This window comes from Geospiza fortis, unplaced genomic scaffold, assembly GCF_000277835.1.
Source record: "Geospiza fortis unplaced genomic scaffold, GeoFor_1.0 scaffold662, whole genome shotgun sequence".
In the NCBI taxonomy this organism is placed as follows: Eukaryota; Metazoa; Chordata; class Aves; order Passeriformes; family Thraupidae; genus Geospiza; species Geospiza fortis.
The window spans coordinates 1,072,344-1,080,525 of NW_005054450.1; the positions used below are offsets into that span (position 1 = coordinate 1,072,344).

The 8,182-nt window shown below is 42.5% G+C and overlaps 1 protein-coding gene across 4 annotated transcripts in view; it reads right to left on the bottom strand.

The window, feature by feature from the left end:
- The window catches only part of CLSTN1 (calsyntenin 1), a 34,338-nt gene that overhangs the window by 21,643 nt on the left and 4,513 nt on the right, over positions 1-8,182 (bottom strand). The gene's annotated exons all lie outside the window — the stretch shown is intronic.

Sequence of the window (8,182 nt, forward strand, 5' to 3'; positions counted from 1 at the left end):
TGCAAGATCAAATCATGTTATCTACTAGGCTGTCATCTACTGCGTGACAATCCAGCAGGAGAGTCCCTTAATTATTAAACATTTAGCTTTATTTTATGATCCTCAGCTCGGGTGCTGGAGTGTGACTGCCTGAGTTGCTCCTGGATGGTTACGTTTCCTCAATAGCACAATTTTCCCACATGCAATTCTGGAAAATTTCATGTATCCAGCTGCTTAGAGCCTACTGAAAAACATCTTAAAGGGCCTGAAAACTGCTCCTTACCAGACAAAACCAAGTAATCTTCAGCAAATGATGCATATAAGAAACGCTTTGCTAGAGGTTACAACAAACCCACCAAAGAGCATTCCATAGGCAACATCACCCAGGTTCTGGTCTGCAGGAGATCAAGAACTTAAAACTTATGAAATGCATGCCTGTGCAATTACAGCAAAATATACACTACAGCTTGAACACTACCACACAGCTGAGCCCTGCTATTTCACCTCTAAAGAATTATATAAGCAGGTTGTCATAAGGCCGGCAGAGATGGAAAGCTAACCCAGACTCTTGAATCCTGTCTCTTCAACCAACTAAAATGGATTCATGTCTTGTGCCATATGCTTACCTAGGGGAATTAAAAAAGAGTGATAAAAGGACACTTCAATAAATGATTAAACCTAGAGAACTCATACAGGAAACCATAATACTCCCAATATGCTTCCATCCGCAATCTTTTACTAGTTAGTAGCAACAGCAGACAGGATATATCAGCTTCATCCGTAACAATGCAGCAAGAAAGATCTCACAAGAAACTGTTTTAATGCAAACCGTGTTTAATTACTCCATGTGGTTTTCCTTAACATGGCAACACTCTCTTTACTGCCTCAGTAGGCTCACACAGGCACACTTCCAGCATGCAGCACAGCACAGAGGCAGTAAATGCCAAGCACACTGCTCTATTTACCCAGAGCAGCTCGGTGCTGCAGCACCCTCCCAGAACAAACCTGCTCCTCTCTGAGGCACTAACACAGACTCCTCCCTGCCAGGGAAGGTGCCAGCAACTGCCCAGGTCTGAGGCTCCCATGGAACACTCACCCACAATCCAAATCTGGTCTCAAGAAAACCATCTCACCAACACAACTGTGGCTTCAGGAGCACAAGGAGGTCACAATTGTGTATTTTTATGTCGGTACATCCAGGACAGCTACACCCCAACTGAAAATCTGAGTCCTTTCATCTGTTCATCTTCATTCTTGCAAGGATATGGTATAAAATACCAGAACAGATCTCTGCCAGAAAAAACTCTCCATCTCCATTCTAATGCTTCTGAATGTGGATTACAAAAATACTTAGGTTTTTTTTAATGTTCTGAGAAATCTTCTCCTAATTTAGCAACCTCCTAAATCCCACTACTGCTGGGTAGGGAGTTCTATAAAACCTTGAAGTACTGTAACCACATATGAACAGAATTTTGAGTATGCTGAGCATCTGCAGAGTCTAGTGAACCTTCAAACAACAGGCCCAGTTGAAAGCAAAGTCATGTCTTTTTATTGTGCTGCAGACAATAAAATCATAAAGCTTAAACCCCTTTGTGTTTTGGAAGGCTAAAGCATCACCAGATTCTAAAACATAAAGCTTAAATCCCTTTGTGTGTATGAAGGCTAAACATCACTGGATTTTAAAACACCAAACTTACTGCTGAATACCCAGGAAAGGCCTGTTATCCATATTTGTGATCTACCGACTTCAGCATAACCACACACTGGAAGGAATTCTCAAGCTAGCATTTGAAATATGAAGTACAGCTTACATCACTGCTTCCCTTCAATCAAACTGAACCAAGTATTATCCTGATCTCAGCTGCTTAACTAGCATTAAATGCTGGACTGTGAAGGGGTAGTTTAATTGTCACGGAACTCCTGCAATCTACAGAAGCTGTTCAAAGACAGACCAGTAATTTCAAACCAGAACAGCAGCCTATCCCAAGCTTGACACTAACAAAGTGCCCTGAGCTGTTAATCTCTTGCCATTTAACTGGGATAAACTACACCGGTTTCCTTGAAATACAATATTCACACTATTTGTAAGTGCCTCAGCTGGAATCTGCTGTAAATCCCAACGAGCATTTAATCTAGTCAAGTGGGGGGAGCTGTGCTGGCACAGCCTGGCAGACTTTGCCTGGCTTTTAGGGGGCACAAAGAAATGCCAAGGCCAGCTCAGCAGAGACATTTCCCGGGTGTCACCCTGAACGGAGACGCTCCTGCCGAGCCCTCCCTGCTGCCCGGCCTGACAGAACACGTCCCTCAGCAGAGCACAGCCACCTCCCAGCTCTGCTCTCCGCAGGTAATTGCTGCTGCTGCTGCAGGGGAGGAACTGCACGTGTGCCTCCAACACCAGCTTTGAAAATACCATCTGCTCGTTGTCTCCTGAAGCAGAACAGACCAGCCTGACCGTGCTGCAGCAAAGGGAATGCTCCTCAAAGCAAGGATGCTTCCTTCCCAAGAGCGATGGCTCAGGCTGCAGAACACAATCCAGCAGATAACCAGCAGCAACCTTTTCCTGCTGCCTAAAAGAATTAATGAATGTAAATAAACAGGTAGGCAGGGCACCTGGGTTTAGGGCTAGTATGGAAACTTTCATCACAAGCTATTAAGACAATCAGATTAATTCAGCTCCGTAATTTTAAAGCAAATACTAAAATCAAATGTACTTATCAAAGTCCTTTCTGAGGACTTCTGTTTTCTTCTTACAAGTGGTCGGAAGTTTATTTGACTCAAATGGGATCTGGCACCTACATAACCAAAGATTTAAACACACCTCACCCAGAAAGGACTGTAGTTGGAACCCTTTTTCTTCTCAATAACTACTTCTAATATACAGGGCTGTCTAGCCATGTTGCATATTGTTAGAACTGAATCAAGATGATTCACGTAAAAAAAATTCTTAAGAATTAACTGGTTAAACATATTAAACTCAGTAACAAGTACTAAAGTTTGAAAGTTATTTTGTTCAATCTAGTGACAGAAACAACAAAATCCTCATTCTGAAAATGTACCTTTGAGACCTCATGAAAAATGCATAGAAAAATTCACAAAAAGAGAACTATAGTCTCTGTTAATACAGATGAACTAGAAGAGTCCTTTACTTGTCCTGAAGGTCTGACAAAAACTGATTACTGTGTATCTTTTTCTTAATTGTCTTACTCTTGATGCAAGAGATCACAAGGAAGCCTTTCAGTGGGACAATAAAAACTCCAACATGTCTTACCTTGAACAGTTGTAATTTAGTACTGTTCTGATGAAATTTCAAGCTGTATCATTAAAAGAACAAATCTGTGTAGTACCTAACCACAGAAAAATACAGTCCAGCCAAGGAGTGAAGAGCTACACAATAAAATATGCCTTCTCCACCCTGAAAGCAAAGCTGAATAAGAGAAGGCGTAGCCTGGCCTGATTACAATGTGTGTTCTGTCCTGCCCAGCCTGCCACTCACAGCTCCTGCCTCCAGTCTCCAAGAGAAAAGACCCAGGATTAACTTTGGGTATAAGCAACTTGAAATAAACCAGTGGTAATGAAAAGATATAATGTGTTTGTTTATTTAACTGGGTCTTCTCAAACCTAGAATTTTGTCAAAAGTCATTGTCCTACAACCAGGTCCAAACAATGGGGTAAAACTGAACACAAGTTCTGCTCGAGTCCTGACTTCCTCGATAGCATGGAACTTACCCACAGTATGAGGCTCCAAGACAAATTACCAATTCCACTGCTGGGAACTGGAGGCAGCAGCAAAGCATGAGGGAGTGAAGCCAGGAGACTCACCTGGAATACCCAGGAGATGCCCCAGGACACAGATTAAGTAAGAGCATGGATATCCACCATTGCCCTCTATGGCTCCTGGCTGAAGGAAAACCCAGTGTGTGAAATTCACCCCACAATTTCAGATCTCTGTCTTGGACACTGCCACAGTTAAGGAACACTTCCAACTCCTGCTCTGGAAGCTCAACAGCCATATACTGGAGCACAAGATAACATTTATAATCTATCAGTTGCCCACACTATCAGCCTGTACAATTAACACTACCTCTTCAAATACCACATTCAAACCAATAGCTGTAGGGATTCAACAGGGTTTTATTAAATTGGGTTTTGCCTAGAGAAAAATCACTTTTTTATCACTACTTACAGAAAGTTTCCTGTTCTCCACTGAACCAGTCGCCTCTATCTGATTTTATTTGTACAAAGACACATGGAAGTTTTGCTATAAGCCTGATGAAACTAAGAGACATGCAAATGACTGATTAGAAACTATTTGCAATTTTTACTACCCACAACTGCAACAGAAGAAACATTCAGAGCACCAAAGACCTTAGACAGACAATATACTGACCAAATTTGAATTTGGATAAAAGCCTGTCAGAGAAAACAAAGATTCCACCACAAAACAGTTTAAATAGGATTAAGACAACAAAGCCTTAATTTCAAGTGAAATTTAAAATGTTTTACACTAAACAGAAGACTGAAATAGAAAACATAAGACTTTAACTACAAACACTAATTTAATAAATGTTATCTTAAATGTTGCTAATTATAATGCAAGAGTGGAAACCCCTTTCCTTTTAACTGTTGTCGTATTTATAAACTTTGCTCCTTGAAAGGAAGCAGTATTTAGAAATACAGCAAACATCACCCCAGTATAGCTGGCACTTCTGGCTCTACTTGTTGACTCCATTTAAAAACAGGGAAACCCACTGGGAGCAGTAGCTGCAACTTGTTTTCAATCAGATACAAAGCAAGTGAGATGAGACCTAATACTATAAACAAAAGACAGACAGACACTTCTTCAAAGGCACTGAGGTTTCCAATAATCCCTTCTAAAGACTCTAAGGAGGTTTAGTCCCTACTGAAGCCAATGTGAGTCAATCAGTACAAAACAAATAAATTAGAGTGCAAAACAAGATTTATTTAAGACCAAGGCTTCCGCCTCACTGAACTCTCCCATGCTGAGGTATCATTTCTGTCTTTGACAACAATGATAATGCTGCAAGATATGTGCCCCTTAACATCACAAACCACGTTTCAGAGAGACTTCCCCCAATGGAACTTAAGAGAATGAGATAAGGCTCAGAAAAATGGTAGAAGAGCTTTTCTTCAGAAAACTCTAATGACTACAGATGTTTTTTCCTCTCTGCATAACAGTTTCAGAGCCACAAGCCACTCAGCTATCACATACTCGGGCTTCAGGCAGGAAACATGGCTTTACCCAGAATACCAGAATTCTAACCTGTGGGACGTGCACATTATGCAGAGCTGTGGCCTGACCTGGGTTTAACTTCAACCCTTCTAACTTCCACACCACACTGAAGCCCATGAGCACAGCTTCTTTCCTTCGCCTTAAAAAAATCTTTGCCATTATCTGCAACTGGTGATTTTGTGTCTGCAGAAACATTACGACCTCAAACCAAAGATACATACATTTATTAAGTCTAGAGAAGTTTCTGTCGACAAATTTTCCAGCTACCTCAGCACAGACAGCACAAGCTGCAGCCCGGTAACATGGGAGAAGACAACCAGCACTGGAGTATTCCAAACACAATGTATACCATGCTTGCCCAGACCATCTCTCCTCCATTTCAGTTTCCACAGCAGTGCATTATTTTAAATAACACATACAGAAAAAGAGATTAAAATTGTTTACATGAACAGATGGCTGTATATAATGCTTGATCAACCACTATAAATTGCAGAGAGGTCTAGTACTGGTTAATTCTCTCTCTTCCCAGCGGTTTCTTACTTTCATAAATACTTGAAGAACAAAAAAGAACAGGCCACATAAATAGCCAAATTGTCTCTACATAATGCTTTAGGGTAGTGTTACATTTCCTTGCCTCTAGAAAGGAGAAAGAAACCTACCTAATCTCCAGCCCTATATTTAAAAGGCTGTTCCCATGTCAAAGAAACATCTGCAGCAAGACTTGGTAGTAACAAAGTGGTTTGTGGTTTGGATTTAAGACATTCACAGCACCACATAACTTCCTGAAATAATCACAGATCAGCAAAGTTTCTTCAAGATAGTATTACTTCCATCAATACCCTTTCTAAATGATAGCGAGTTGGAAGAGCCCCAAGATAACAGAGTACCACTCTGCCTGGTCAGGCCCATGGAAGCAGCTCCACTTCCCATCCTGCTCTGGTCAGAGACACCCAACTGCTGCACCCACAAACACAGCCAGAATGCACTGCTAGGTACTGCTATTCCACTGCAACAAGCTTGGAAATATTTGGGTCAACTCGATCAATTACAAAACAAATTCGATTAGATTAAAAGTTTTGCATCAGCTGGACAGGAAAATACCTCTTTAGAACCCAAAATCACTCTCTGCACCCCTTAAAATAACTACAGAGAAGATGGTAGGTCAGCTAGCTCACACCTGCCTTTTGGGCAAGATCGCATCCTCCAAATGCTATTTCCCTTTCTTTCCAACATCAAAAAAGAAACCACTTTTCACTCCCCTGTTCCAACGACAGGAATGGCAGAACTGGCAAGTTCAACTGTACTTGGAAAAAAAAAAAAAAAGGAACTGGCAATACAGCACAAAATGGAAAGCTTACCATAAATGCTTCTGAACAAATGCCTTTCCTAACAACAGGGAAATAAAAACGAGCAGCCCTTGCAGCTTTCCAGGTGTCCTCCAGAGCTTACTCCTCACTAAGTGCATCTTCACGTAATATTATTAACAGGCCTACCTACAGCAGCCAAAACGCTGCAAGGACTAAGGCAACTGCACATACTAAGCCGAAGCAGCCCTCATTCTGTAACTCAGTTATGTGTGATGAAGTTAAACAGATCAGGACCTGCAGTCCAGCAGCTCTGTAGGTCTGACTGAAACAGGTACAGCCTCCAACAAGCTGCAGAAAATCTGCCTACCAGCGCTGTCCTGGGTAATGCTGCCTAAATTTGCCATTTGTTTCCAAGCAGCTTTCTTGGAAAATGGTTTTTGATATTAATCTTATTCCTAATTTCAAACGATAGAATTCAAAGACACTATGCTTGTGTACTGGTGTGGTAAATACTACATTTAACGATTCCAAGAACGCTGGTGAACAGACTGTACTTGAGGGATCTTACACAGGTAAATGATGGCCACTGTCAGAACAGCTGGCAGAAGACTTCCCAGACATACTATAGCATCAGCTTCTTCATCCCACATAGGGAAATTGCATCAAGATGTGTCCATAACGGGCTGTTTTTCAGATCAAGAACTTCCCTTCAACGTATTTATAAGCCATTTTACAGCCGCACTTCTAACGTACGCTGCTATTCAATGCTCTTAAATCTCATCATGCGATCAGCTGAATCTTGCAGAAGCAGCATTCCCGATGCCAGGGGTAACCTTCAGGTGAGGAAGCGTCTCCGAGCCTCTCACTGAAGCCTGCCGGGGAGCAGCCCCGCAATGCGTATGATGCTGCTGCTCCTCGGGATCAATCAATAGCCACCAGGCCCACGCTCACATCGCCAGCCCGCACGCTCTGGCCCAGGCAGGCGCTGCTCCGGCTCATCCCGCACGGAGCTTTTCCCCGCCAGCCCAGCCAGTTCACCCTGCCAGGCTGCCCTGGGCTTTGCAGCTGTGCTGGGCTTTAGCACCTGCCCCCTTGCAGTGCATTTACTCCCTCTGACTTTGCTAATGGCTCTCCAGGCACCTCCTTCCTGCAGACATGGATGGGACAATTTCGTAATTCTGTAAAGGACTGCCAAGAGCAGGTCAGACAGGAAGATATTAAGGAGAAGTTAGCATTAATTTTGGGGGGCAAAATCAAAAATTAATGACCTCAGTGTTAGCTACAGAGAAGAGCAGCTAATTGGGGATTATGAGAGAGACATGGCTGGTGTTAACCTCCATTTTTTCACCTGGGATACTGACTGTGTCTCCTACGGCATCATCCCAGACTATCCCAGAATGGACAGGTTGTGTAAATGGTCAGTGAATTGGACTGCTAGATTTTTATCATATATAACATTCTGGGCAAGATCTGAAATGCAGGTGAAGTCAAGTCTCAAGGGAAGTAGTTCAAGAGCTGTATCCACGGAACCAACACAGACCAACATCCTCAACACTTAGGTGGGTTGGTGTGGGCATTTCTGGGCTCCCCAGCAGAAGAACCTCATGGACTTACTGGAACAAAACCAGTACAAGGCCACCAAGAT